The following is a 15,806-nucleotide window of genomic DNA, read 5'->3' on the forward strand; positions in this document are numbered from 1 at the left end:
CATTCAATCCATTAGCTTGTCAGGCCTACAGTTTGATTCAGACCTAGGTAGACGTTTTTCTCCATCCGAAGTTAACACAGTTAGTTCCCCGTTAAGTTTTCTATTTTAGGTAAATTTTGTCAGTCAGTCTAGTTAGTTCAGTTAAGTTAAAAGAAATCAAAAATCAATTAAATATTATTCTTAGGTAGGTCTTGTCTAGGGTAGTGATCATTAGCGTTCTGACGTGTCCACGTGTTCGATACTCGGACTTCCTAGGTCTATACTACTTGCGATCGGTACACTTGCCGGTTGTGTGTGGTTTAGGATTTTCGTTTTATATTTAAAGGTTAGTTGTGAGGGTCATTGTTATAGGGTTATCTGACACACATTAATCATCTTTGACACTCGATCTTATGAAATCATAAAAACCATTCAAATCTCGTCCAAAAATTACATATTATACATTTCTGGAAACTAGACTCAAAGTAGAACATTATAGAAACAAGAATCGATCAAAAATAATAAATTTTCATTGAGTTATAGACCGAGCAATAAACGAGTACGAATCTGTCAGAAATTGTTATAATCAAAACTCAACCCTAACGTGTTCAATAAAGGGTTTAATGCTGAAAAAAGTTGTAGCAATTTAGTACCGACCTGGAATTGAACTTTTGGAGGCTGGGTGATGGTTGGTTGCACGCAAAACGAGAAGGGGGAGGGGTGTAGAGGCGTCGATCGGACCAGAAGTGGGCAAGGAATTAGGGTTTTTTGTGATAGAACATAAATGTTACATTCGGACCCTCCTAATTGTGAATTTGAGACAACTTGAACCACAAACTACTTATATGGACTTTTACGAATTACCAGGAAGTCTCTCGACTTGGAAAATTTAATCCCGCTTAACATGCAAACTCATATAGGCACATAAGCCAATTAACGAAAATTTTCCGGGCGTTACACCTGAAAACATATATAAAAGTTAGTAAAAAAATGTTAAAAAATAGCAAAACATTTTTTTTTGATGTTTCGATGTTTTGTATTAAATGTTACAATATATATTACATGTAACAAATAAAATAAAAAAAAACGATGTTACATAGGGTTTTCGCGGGTTTTCACAACTTAAGTGAGTTTTCATTTTAACCTTACCCTATATATATATATATATATATATATATATATATATATATATATATATATATATATATATATATAGGGGAGATTTCAAATGAGAACCCCTTTGAGTTTTAAGAACTCGAAAAAACTCAGTGTAACGAATTTTTTTTATGAATTTTTTTTACACATGCGTAATATATGTAGGTTACATGCATGTAAAAAAATTACATAATTTTTTACGCACCGAGTTGACTTTTTACACATGTGTAACGGACGTAAAAGTTAGTGTAACCACTTACATCTTTATTCTCTCTCCCCTACTTTGACTTTTTTGCCAGATTTAATTTCAACCACATATTTCAATCCATTTAATTAAATGTGTGGCCAAGAATTGAGTTCTTGAAACTCAACATGGTTCTCAAAATATTCCTCTGCGATATATATATATATATATATATATATATATATATATATATATATATATATATATATATATATATATAAATGTATTATTAAATTCCCAAGATTTGTTTGACGTTCGTCAATGTTTTCCGACTCGGTTTATCGTTCAAAATATTTTTGTTCATCATTTACTAATAAGAAAGTATTCACGACGTTTAATGTTCAACGTTGTTCATGTATTACTATATTCGATTTGTTTATAAAATCCCGAGTCTTATCGTTAATCGAGCCTTACGGGTGAAATGCGTAACTATCCAAAATCATGAATATTATTATATATGTTAATTTGTAACTTCTTGACAACACACATTTTCACTGTTCTTTCAAAATTGTGTTTAAAGATTTGTATTGTCTGCATTGTTCTTTGTACTTATTTCATGGCTTTGAGTTACACGCGTAGCTTGCACCTGATTTTGTCTGCCTTCAATTCCTTCTCTTCTTTAACTCCTCTTTCAAAAAGTTTTTCTCTCTCCATCTTCAAAGCTTTCATCTTCTTAATAACTCTGATCATGGCTGTTGCCGGCTTCCGTTTTAATACCCTTGGTGGCGGAGGTAAAATATGCTTTCTCTCCTGATCTCCGCCGTTGCCTGCTTCCGTTTTAATACCCTAGGTAGCGGTGGTGAGCCCTTTTAGTTTTCTCTGATTATTATGGGTTCAGATGATGAGATTATTCTTATTTAGTGAAATTTTTTGGGTGTTATGGCTTGAATGGTGTTGAACCTTCATCTTCACCCTTGCATGTGTCATCCGTTGTTGTTATCTGTTGGCATAATTTGTTATGTCATGATTTTTGAAATGGATTCATCTGAGTGTACATTGTGGTTCATGTGTTGTACTTGAAATTGTTACTTTTTGCAACAATTGTTGGTATGTTCCTGTGGGCTTTAGTCCATCGGTTGTTGTTCATTGTTGGTGATGTTTGGTTTGGCCATCTTCGTGGTTGCTATGTTGCCGGCGACTTTGGGTCGTGTGTGGCAGTTGTGGATTTGAAACGTGTGGGGATTGAGGTTATGATGAATATTGATGATTGCCTGAGGTTTGAACTTATATAAGTGATAGAGACTGTACTCATTTTAATGGTGGTTTGTGGGTCTTTATGGATTGAAAGATGTTGGAGCACATCGGGATGAGATCGGTATTGTACTGGTACCGAAAATCACAAAATTTTGGTACTGGTACTGGTACCGAAATGTTTGGTTCGGTACCGATATTTCAATTGCATTAGACACGAACTGTAAGATGATTTTACGTTTTTTCTTAAATCGTTTATACAACTCTGGCCATAAACGTGGGTTGAAGTTTAGGGAGTTTGTCTATTACTTTTCTTCTTGCTGTGTCAGAAGTTGCAATGGCAAACCCTGGAGCATGTGTCTAAGTTGGAGGTTTTTTCTATGTCGTTATAATGGTACTTAATCATCATCAATGTAAGTGTTTAAAACTGTGCTTTGTTGATTTGTAAATTATTTGCCAAATTTGAACCGAGTGAGGAACTTGGGCTTCTTTGGGCTGCAGTTAAACATCATTACTGTTTTGGTATTATGAACAGATACAAGTCTTTGACACTCATTTGGTTTAGTTCTTTTACTTATTCATGTGTATACTGTTATGTATAATTTTACCATTCATATAATGTGGTCTTACTACCATATGCAGCTATTCACAATTGAAATTTATATTGTGTTTCTTAGTTGTAGAGTGAGACTTAATGCATTCAGTTGTCAATAAAGGATCAGTCCAGGAGGCCATCCGCAATGCCGAACATTCAGAGGTAGATGTTATGTTTGTACTCTGTGGGCGTTTGTCATTTACAACGTAATTCATATTTAACTATGTTTGATATAACAAAATATAATATTGAGGTAATCTAATAACTTGATAATGTGGAAGTTAGAGTTCCAAGTTGGATTGTCATGCCTATTACAATCTTAAAATGCAATTATCTTGGTTTTGGCTCTTTGACTCTTTTAAAGTAACTTTTGTTGATCCTTTTTATCGATGTTTTTTAGCCATGAGTTATAGTAGTGTCGCGTATTTATGGAATCAGCTATGATTGTTGTTGTGCTACCTATTTTGAGATGAGTTGGTTGTGTACAGTGGGCAAATTTTTAAGTTTTGTAGGTGGGTTTTCGAATGGATCTTTCTTGCTTTTATGGAGATCCTGGGGTGTTTTTTCTACTTTAAAAACAAAAAGCACAGGCGTACAAGTAACAATTTTCTTTTGAAATTATCTGCGTTTTTTTACGAAACTTTATTGTTTAGTGAACACATCAAGATGAAGTCCTTTAAATTTTTGTGTTTCAGATGGGAACTTGAAATAAAATAAGGTAGGAAAGGGAAAGTTGCAGGTATTTGTTAAGTTTTCTTGAAGTCCCATTTTCAAGTTTCTTTTGTATTTGGTTATTTAACTTATCAAAAGTTAACTCCCTTCACTTTTTCGAGATTGGTGGTGGAGGGGATGGGGACAAGGCAGCAATTACGTGGACTTGGAGGACGAGTTCTGACGAGATGACATAGGTGCAGTTTGTTTGGTGGTGGTTTTCACTGGAATCATTAGTAAGGAAGCCATTTGATTAGCTACTTTTTTTTGGTGATTTTCTAATGGTGTTGCTATGTGTGTGTGACATCTTTCTAGCCACAAATCTGTTTTGTAAACTACAACATCATATAACAGCTCAGTTGCAACAAATATAATCAATGGAATATAGTTTGATCTGTTGAGTTTCACAAGTTCAAATTTGACTCTTTAAGATGTGGGCAAACTACTAAGTAATAGATCGATGTTTGTAAATTACCATCTTACGAGGACATTTGCTGAAATGGATGGGAGTTGGGTACGAAAGGGAGTGGTCAAAGATCATGGCGAGTAGTGAAACTATTCGGAGCATTACTTGGACAACGCAGAGATTCTTTTCCAACTTTACGCTGCGGCGGGTCTAAATACTAGTTCAACATAAATTTTAACATCTAGGGAAAATTGAAAACATGTTATTTATATATGTTTTAAATCACATTTAATAAATCAGGGGGTTAAAGTGTAACTTAATTTAAATTAATATATTAAAATAACAATTATCCCAACCCACCCCCCTAAATCCCGTTTTTCCGGCCGCCATTGCCGCCGGCAGCGGCGTCGGTTTCCGGCAAGCCTCCATCTAGCCGTAAAACTTGTTCCTTGACCATTTAAATCATTGTAACGTATTTAGAACTCGTTAATAAGCGTTAATATATATATATATATTAATTGATTTATAACAACCTAATCACCAACTAATTCCGTTAACCTCGTCGGAAATTGCGTGAAATAGCATTAACGGCTATTAAATACCTTACGACTCAATTGACACTATAAAAGGAACCCTTAACTTCATCTAAACTCGTCCCAAACATCATATTAATCTAATTCACTCTCTGTAAATCGTAATCGTTCATCCAAGACCGTCTCCGGCCAAACCTTGGTTCGCCATCAAATAGGAACATTATGAGGTAATGTTTATATGTTTTTGATTCGTCTTGAGCCGTAGAACAAAACCCCTAAACTAGTTTTTGCAAACACGGAATGGTTTAAAAGAATTAGAAACTATGGTTTCATTGGGGAAGATGATGAACTTGGGATATAATTTAAATATTTCATGTTCGTGTCAGATTTCAAAAATCTAAGTTGGTCTAGTGGTTGTGTATGCCTACCGTGGTCATGTAGATCCCGGTTCGAACTCGGGTCACTGCATGCCTTTTTATTTAATTTTTCTTTTAAACCATTTATATAAATTAATATATATACCATATATTTATAAATCATTTTTTTAAATCAAACAAAATTATTTTTAAACTATAAACTTATATATATATATATATATATATATCATTTTCACTTAAAGACGAATCATTCAAACCCGTCAAGTTCGTTTTAAACTCGTTTAGCATTATATTTATTTATTGTTCGTTAAACTTTATAATCCGTTAACACTTTCGTTTTCAAAATAAAATATACTGTTAACACAACATTTCGTAAATGTTATAATATTCAATCTTAGTACTAATCTTGTCATATTAAAATAATAATAAATCGTGAACCCGTTAATATAAATTCATTCATTTTAAAATCGTTAAGTTTTAAATCATTTGTTTAATTCGTTAACTTATATTTCATTAGTCGTAATCGGTTAACTATAAAATTTGTTAGCTTGTATTTCGTAAACCGCAATCTATTTGTTAACTTATAATCCGTTAGCCTATGTTCGTTAACTACAAACTCATAACGTTAATTCAATAATTTAGTTATAATTGTTTGAGATAGAATTCTCATTTAAATACATGCCCTAATTTTCCCATATTAACAATAGATTATTAAAGTTATACTATTAAAATAATATAGTTCCCTATAAATCTCGTTAAAATTAAATTTAATATTATAATGCCATAAAACGCTAATAAAATATATAAAAATAGCGCAACATCCCGTTAACCAAATCTATATAATTTTTTTTCAATCCCGATAGTTAGATTTTGTTGTGTTTTAATTATAGTTCGAGGAGTTCAATCGTTTCGGATTCTTTAACGCACTTTTGGTTGCTTTGGTTTCGTTATCATGCTTTCGGTTTTCATTGGAATGCCTATCTTCAATTTCAAGGTGAGTTCCTCACCACCCCCTTTTAAACGTTTTCATATTTTGGTGTAGTATATGTATCCTACAAAACTTCAAGTATTTATGATTTCGATTACAAACTACAATTCACTATATGGACTTGTGTGTTACTTGATTACTTGCTTAGAATTACTTGCTCAGTGGTTACCTCAATAAGTATGATCATACGGTCCCCTTTGCACTCAGGTCCATTTGTATCGAGTGGGTACGTTGGTTGCTACCAACTGGAAAGGACCTTACTTGCGTGATTACCCGAGTACGTTGGTTGATACCAACTGGAAAGGACTTTACTTGCGCGATTACCCGAGTACGTTGGTTGATATCAACTGGAAAGAACTTTACTTGCTCGTTTATCACTTGTCCATGAATTGTATGGCTTTTATGTATTATATCAAACTGTGGGAATCTCACTAGCTATGTTCATAGCTGACTTTATTTTATACATATGTTACAGGTGTAAAGATACGAGGATGAAAGTTAGAAGACACATAGCATGCCTATAGGATATTCAAAAACAACTTATCATTTGTTTATTTGTTACAACTTGTATTATTGGATAAACTTGTATTACATGAAGATTTAACTGAAATAATGTTATTATTGTCACATAATAGTGTCACGTGTGTTTGAGCAATCTGTATGTCACACTCAGGCGTTTCCGCTTTAGCCGGGGTGTTACAGTCGATAATGGCTAAGCATTTTGAGCGTCAAGGGAAATCACCATACGCGTATCATGCTGAAGTTGAACTACCATAACGACGATGACAACGACGACAACAACAATGTTGACGATGATGCATGCTCTTCTTGCCTCTAATGGAAATCTTGATGGAAGTGGCTGATATTTGGATGGATTTAATATGTTTTACAGGTGAGTTTTAATTCTTTATAGGTTTTATGTGATGATGTAGGTGAATTAAGTGACACTATATGGATAAAATAAGTAACTACGCATGATAATTGAAATAGCTCAAACATTAAAATATAGAATAATGAACAATACAAGTTAATTGTACTATATCAAAATGAAATAAAACAAATCACTATAAAATATAAAATAGCAAAATGATTAAAAACAAAATCCTAAATAAATCCCTGTAACACGGGGGACAATACCTAGTGTGTGTGTATAGGATATGGTTATATTAAAAACCCTATTGAGTTAAAGAAACCTTGAAAACTCTATTGTGGCCATGGATCTAGTTTCATCTACGGTTTAGATTAAAGGTTTGATTTATGGCTTTTAAATACAATTTTTAAATGGCTAAAGGACAAATAAAGGGGGTATTTTGGGCATGCTAGGAGTTGGTTCTCTGTTCTTACTACTTCACCATCAAATCAAACTCAAAATCCACATATGTATTATCACACTTTTTTTCCTTACATTTAAAAATTAAGATGGAATTAATTTATTATATTCTCTCTATTTTAATCTCTGGCATCCATCATTAACTTTTGTTTTCAAATATTTACATATTTTTTTTACCAATTTATATATTTACATATAGTTTTTACTTTTTTAAATAATTTTAAATTTACATATTAACATACTTTTTCTTTACGTATTTCTATATTTTTTAACATAACTTTTTTACATATTTATATATTTTTAACATATTGTTTTTACAGGATGAGGTTATTCTAAAACGTGGGGTGTGTCTAGGAAGTGTAGGAAGAGATGTGTTACGTTGAATTTCATGATCTAATGGTCTAGATAAAAAGTTAGTGTATTTGAATATGTGTTTTATTTTATTGGCTTAATTATAGGGAGTTAGGTGTAAGAAAGTCAACATTAAACACATGCAATCCGTCATTTATTTATCTATGGTAACTCCTAAAATTAGTTATAGCTATAATTCTTTCTCTCACCTGTCTATTGTGTATTACAAAGTTTGGTTATGGAAGGAGAAAAAAAGACAAACATGGTGTGTTCATCATCGCTAGATAAAAATAAGGAAAATATCATTGAGTTTATGCAAATTTAGTGCATCTATTAAACGTTGGAGTGTTTTCCGGCTATGATTCTGGTTAGTGTGTTTTTGTTAATCATAATCAGTGTCCATCAGACTTTGTTTGTGGTATAATTGTCTGATTTTATGTAATCAATAGATTAATGGAGAAGAGGAATTCATCCAGTAATGCGCTTTAAAGGTTGATGAAGAACACATGTGTGTTAATTTCCCTAAGTAATCGATATTTTTAATATCAACAAATTTCTAGGGCTATTTTGTTTTGATCCAGTGGGTTTTGGTGTGTTGTTGACGTCGTAACAGAAACACATTACGATTGCAATCTCGTTTGTTACAGAAACACACTAAATTTTAAATATTCAATGTGTTTTTGAAATTCAGTTCTTATGTATTCTAATAGAAAAAATAGGTAATGATGTATTGGGGTTGTGCAGTTCTATTGAAACAAAAACACACTATAATAATAGTCTCCTTTGTTAAAGTAACACATTGTATTTATTCCGAAAATTATGGGTGGTTAGTTAATATAGATTTATAGGGAAAGGTTCATGTGCATTTTAATCTTAACATGAGAACGTAGCAAATGATACAAATTTATAAAAAAATGACAACGTAAAAAACAATACCAACCTACATAAACAATTATTTATAATAACAAAGAAAAAAAACCTAAAATTACAACAAAAGAATCAAAATCAAGAACAAAATAATAACAGCAAATACCAACAAATACTTATAACAGCAAAAGAAAAAATTCTAATAATAACAACAAAATACAAATAAGCAAATACTTATAACGACTCATAATTGAAAATTAGCAAATGCGAACAAAAAATAGCAGCAAACACCTTTAAAGCGCGAAAAAGACTAGTGAGATGTGAAAACAAGTGATGTGAAAGATGTTATTTTTGTAAGGGAGAGATTAGTGAGATGTGAAAAAGACTATAATTCCATTCTAGTCACTTTTCATAAAATGTAAAAAATGGGTATATGGCTTAACTTGAGTCATTCATTGACTTTTTATAATTTTTTCAAGTGAAGTGGGTTTTCAAACTATACACGTCACGCACACGCACACGCACACGCACACGCACACGCACACGCACACGCACACGCACATATAGTGGAAATATAAAATGAAAACCTATTTGAGTTGTGAAAACTCGTGAAAATCCTATGTAACATCGTTTTTTTTTTGTTTTTTTTGCACATGTAATATATGTTGTTACATTTAATACAAAACATCAAAAAATAAAAAAAAAATTGTTTTGCTATTTTTTAACATTTTTTTACTAATTTTTATATTTGTTTTCAGGAAATAGAAAAAATTATATTTATGTTTACATTTTTTATTAACTTTAATTGTGGACCACAAGATTTAAACTTTAATTAAAAACATGTGGTTGAGAATGAGTTTTTAGAGTTTTCACAACTCAAGTGGGTTTTTATTTTAACCTAACTCTCTCTCTCTCTCTCTCTCTATATATATATATATATATATAAACACGATCAAATACATTTTATTCTTAACATGAAAACAGTGAGAACTAATTTGCTGTTATTATTAGGTTTATTTTTATAAGTCTTTGCTATTATTTTTTGTTCGTATTAGCTAATTTTCGATTATGAAACGTTATAAGTATTTACTTATTTGTATATTGTTGTTATTATTAGATTTTTTCTTTTGCTGATATAAGTATTTATTGATATTTGCTGTTACTATTTTGTTCTTGATTCTGATTCTTTTGTTGTAATTTTTAGATTTTTTTCTTTGTTATTATAAATAATTGTTTGTGTAGAATGATATTGTAGTTAATATTGTTTCTTACGTTCTTATTTTTTTTATAAATTGATATTATTTTCTACATTCTCATGTTAAGACTAAAATGCACATGAACCTTCCCATATATATATATATATATATATCACACACATATATACATATACATATAGAAGTGCTATTGTAAAAACACATTATTTTCTAAGAATGATAGGTATAAATCTAAACCATTAGATCAAGAAATCCAATGGTTGAGATTGGAAGTTACAAAAAAAACATATTGTTTCTTAAGATTACTCATCTGCCATAGTTTGTTAAAGGCAATATTGTCAAAGCAGTTTATTAAAAGATTGAACTGCAAGTTTATTTTAGTCAAATCACGAAAGGCACGTGTGATGGTTTTTTTTTTTCTCTTTTTTTATTTTTTTTTCAAATATATCAACGTGAACTTAGATTTTATTTTTTTTATTATTAAACTAGGTTATTGACCCGTGTACGACATGAGCGGAAAGATAGAAATTGTCAAATAAGCACATATATAATTTCAAACAAGTTATTTTTTAATATATCTTTTGAGACAACAACATGATTTTTAATTGCAATTCATATTCATGCGCAAACAAAATATTGAAATAATAAACTTACAAAGAATGACTACATAGCAGAATGTTTACGAAGAAAATTTAAAACTCATAAACTTCATAACTTTAAAAAATAATATTAACAGAAAACAAACTACACTAACATTAGTCTTGAAAGCAAGCAAATCAAGAAATAAGCATTCAGGAAAGATTCCTGATAAGCATCCAAGAATTAATCGGACTTCTTTTCTTCCTAGACCAGGAACACAATTATGACATAAACGTTCATACACCAATCTAACAAATATAGTGACTAACTGACTACGAAAACAGTTTTTACATGTCATGTGAAAAGTCTTGCACCCTAATAAACTAAAGCACGTCCAAAGCGCATTTAAGAACCAGAACCAAATCAAAACCTTTTTAAAATGACATGTTTTGACCATAATCCAATCGCTACTTTTTTAGAATGACACATTTTAACCCAAACCAAATCGATATATTCTAAAATTGACCCGTTATGACCCGAACCAAATCGATACGATTTCAAAAGACCTGTTATGACCTGAACCAAATCGATGCGATTTCAAAAGACCCGTTGAAACCCAAACAAATCGGCACCTTTTTATACTGACTCGTTGACCAGAACTAAACAACTGATATCCTTTTCGGGTCACTCATTTTGACCCAAGCCAAAGCAAATCAAAACATTTATAAAATGACCCATTTTTATAAATGAAAATTGAATTAACACACTTGAAGACTTAGAAGAAAAATAAAGGGTAGCACATACAACGCTCTTAGCTTTTGAAATCCTTTCTACCATATGTAAATTTATTATTACTGGTTATGAAAATAAAAAATATATATAAAGCTTCAACCACTTCAACCTACTTGAAAGTTGAAACTCATGTGAACATTTCACTTAATTAGTGAACCTTCCATATTTTTTCATTTTTCAATAGGCACTAAAACTAAACACCAAACAAACTACATACAAATTAAAATGAAACTAAATTTAGAAAAACTAAAAAAAAAACAAAATCAGAATCCTAAATAAAACCAAATACCAATAAAACTAAAAAAAAAATCCAATATCAAACTGAAAAACTAAAATTGATAAATCTAAAACCGATCCAAAATAAAAACTGTGAAAACAAAAACGAAAAACTGAATAAAGTTAAATCCGCCTAAAACGAAACAAAAAAAAGTCAATCGAACCAAAACGAAACTGAAATGAAACAAATTTTTAAAAACTAAAACCGAACAAAAGTCAAAAACCGAAATGAAATCAAAATAAAAAATAACTAACATGAAACTTTGAAAAGAAAAACCTAAACTCATTAAGAAATACATGTATAATAATTGTATAGTAGAATAGAATATGTTAAACGTAATTAAGTTGAATATAATTTTGAATTATTTTATTAGTAATAAATTATAAGAATGCATAATATTAAAGGAAAGAATATTCCTTTAATAGTATAGTAGATATGTCAACATGATCTTAGAAACTATACATAGAACTTAAACATTATTCATTAATAAATTAACATACTGTTAACAAGAAATTTTGAAACATTATTACAACCTTCATGAAACATTAAAATATGTAACCGTAATCTTTTAAATGCATATATATATGAATTAATGGATATATTTAAAAACAAAACAAATCATGTCCAACCCTTGAATGGGACAAAAAACCGTTTAAATTTAATTTAACTGATATAGAAAATTACCTAAATACCCTTTATTCTAAATTAAAAACTAAGTCACATGTCCATTATCTATTGGTTCTTACTATTCTCAAAAAACAATTTATTCTTATTTAAACTCTTTTATATATATATATATATGGGTGGGATCTAGAGAGAACTCTTTTTAAAGAAAGAACTAGAGACCTATTAAAAATTATTTTTAACTTTTAAAAAAAAAAAATATTTTGCGATTTTTTTTCTTTCTTCCTTCTAATAAGATGATATTGTTCCTTAAAAAAAAAACCGTCGATTTAATGCATATGCGCACTAATGTGTATTACATATATACAATAGTGTTTTATTGCATATAATACAACACAATTGCATTATACAATACACACTATTGAATATATGCAAATACAACACTAATAATTGTACTCAAAACACACTATCGCATATACGTAATACAACACAAATGCTCATATGCACTATATTGATTTTTTTGTATTTTTGGATATAATATAACACTATTGCACTAATACAATACAAAAAAAATACATATTTGCTATTCAGCACTATTGCACATTCAAAATACACACTAGTGCATATATGCAAAAAAAAATCGATGTATTGCATATGTGCACTACAACGAGTATTTTTTTTATTATTATTTTTTTTGAGTGAATGGTAATAAAATATAAGAATAATGGCAAAAATGAAAATTTAAAAATATTTATTTTAATTAAATTAAAAATATTTATTTATTAGTTCTCTAGTTCTCTCTTTAAGAAGGAGTTCTCTCTTGATCCTCTCCCTATACACATATGCAATAGGGAGTAAGAATAAATCTAGGCCCTTGAATCTAGGATCCAGTGATTAAGATTAGTAGTTTCAAAAATACCAAATAGTTTACTAGGATTTAGGATTTAGTCTACGTAGTTCCCTAAATAGACTCACATATTTTCCTAACTCTAAATTTTATGTCATTTCTACTCTTCCTACAAAACTATGTATTTTTATTTTAACCCTTTTCTTTATATATATTTATATATATCTATATATATGGGAAGGGATATTTTGAGAACCATGTTGAGTTTTAAGAACTTATGAACTCTATTCTTGACCACACATTTAATTAAGGGGGTTTGGTTCGCATAATGTTTCGGAATTGGAATTAGAATTGAATTGGATGGATTCCTTTGAATTCCATAATGTGTTTGGTTATACACTCTGTGAATTGGATTAGAATGAGAAGATACAAAACATGACAAAATTACCCTTCAAAAAATTCACGACTTTTCACCATCTCTAATGCCGGCGGCTACCATCACCATCGGCCACCACCTGTGTTCGACCATCAAAGGAGGCGTGCTTCAACTGTCAATTGCCGACGACCACCAGTAATCCAAAGCCAGTGTCTGCTGAAGCCTAAATCGATTGCCGACGACTACCGGCAATCAAAATATACGAAGAAAAAACATAGGCTTTCGTTAGTTCAGACTTGCCGGAAAACATGGTTCAGATCTCGTCGGAAAACACAGGTCGGATTTGCCGGAAAACACGATTCAGATCTCGTCGGAAAACACAGGTCGGACTCGCCAGAAAACACGGTTCAGATCTCATCGGAAAACACAGGTCGGACTCGCCGGAAAACACGGTTCAGATCTCGTCGGAAAACAAAGGTCGGACCGCCGAAAAACATGGTTCAGATCTCGTTAGAAAATTTTGTTGAGATCTGGCAGAAATTATGTAGTGACGGTGGCCGGAGATAAATGCCCGTGATGTTGGAGATGGGCATAATGAAGAATAGCCTAGGGTTATTTAGGTATTTTTGTAAACATTCTAAGGGATTTCAAACTTTCATTAGATAAGTTGAAGGATTGTGAATTCCATTAGTTGAAGGATTTGGTTGGAAATCAATTTCCAATTCCTTCTCTTAGCTAACCAAACACCATAAGGAATGGAATTTAAATTCCAATTCCCATGAAATCCCATGAATTCCTACAAACCAAATAGGCCATAAATGTATTGGAATATATGGTTGATATTAAATTTGACTAAAAAGTCAAAGTAAGAGAGAGAATAAAGATGTAAGTGATTACACTAACTTTTACGTCCGTTACACATGTGTAAAAAGTCGACTCGGTGCGTAAAAAAATTATGTAATTTTTTTACTTATATGCAACCTACATATATTACGCATGTGTAAATAAAATTCGAAAAAATAATTGTTACATTGAGTTCTTTCGAGTTCTTAAAACTCAAAGTGGTTCTCATTTGAAATTTCCCCACATACATATATATAGAGAGAGAGAAAGGTTAGAATAAGAAGTGGCTTTTTCCTAAGAAATTTTAAGAAGTGATATGGACCATTGGATTAGATTAAACACATAAGGGTAAGATGGTTAAGAACCAAAAACTATAATTATGGAATTAAAATCCAAATTAACGGTGATTCCTATTCTTATGACCATATTACTTTTTTTAAATCTTCCCTTCTCCTGCATCTCACATCACTCACCGACGCCCACTGTTCATCGCCATCCACCGCTTGCAACCCTAATTCCGCCGCACCAGAACACCGCTGCAATTCCGGCCCAAACCTTAAAGCCACCGCACACCACCGCTGCCCACCGTCAGGTTCTTCTCACCAACAGTCGGAATTGACAGGACTACCATCGTCAGCGACGTTACCAATCCACCACCATCATCTTCACCCCCCGCCACCAGTACACGACCACGTCGGACCCCCTCTGTTTGAATCCGACAACCATCACCTCAATTCGACGAACATCACAGCCCCCTTGTCGGCGACGTTACGAATCCACCACCTTCATCTCACCCTGCCACCAGTCCACGACCTCTTCGAACCGGCGTCCATCACCTCAATCCGATGAACATTACAGCCCCCTCGTCGGCGATGTCAGGGGTTGAGATATGAGAGGATAAGGGAGTGGTTGTAGATACGAGCCTTGGTTGCCGGAAACGTAGGGGTTGAGGGCGGCGGCGGCGGATGAGCTTGGAGGCAGGTGAGAATTTTTCAGCCATTAAAGGATTTTGTGATGTGGGCGGTGGATTGATGTGTGTGTGTGTGTATTTAATGGGTGTTTGGGGGAAAATGATTAGATGCCTTGTATGGCTGTTTTTGTAATCTGAATGTATAGGCTACTGTGTGTTTAATATTTCTGTGTTTTTTGTTAATAAAAGTGTTTTTGTTCTTGGCGTTCTTGGTGTTGTGCTATAAATTTTGATTAAAATATAGTGTTTTTGGTTTAAATTTTGATTATTTCGATTTAAAGCACACCGTTATATATCTTGTTATGTTCTTGATGGTATGTTTTAAATTTGGATTAAAAAATAATAATTATATATTGATAATGTTTCCATATATAATATAACACACTTGACGATTATACCCCTGGAGTGTTACAAAGCAGGTATTAAAATAAAACACAACGCCTAAAAAACACACTTTCTATCTAGACCATCATATTATTAAATCTAACGCACCAGATTATTCTTACACTTTTTAGACGCATTCCACTTCTTATTATAACTCCACCCTATATATATAT

This window comes from Bidens hawaiensis, unplaced genomic scaffold (assembly GCF_021521415.1).
Source record: "Bidens hawaiensis isolate Kalapana, Puna unplaced genomic scaffold, B.hawaiensis_p1.1 tig00047521_1, whole genome shotgun sequence".
Classification (NCBI taxonomy): domain Eukaryota; kingdom Viridiplantae; phylum Streptophyta; class Magnoliopsida; order Asterales; family Asteraceae; genus Bidens; species Bidens hawaiensis.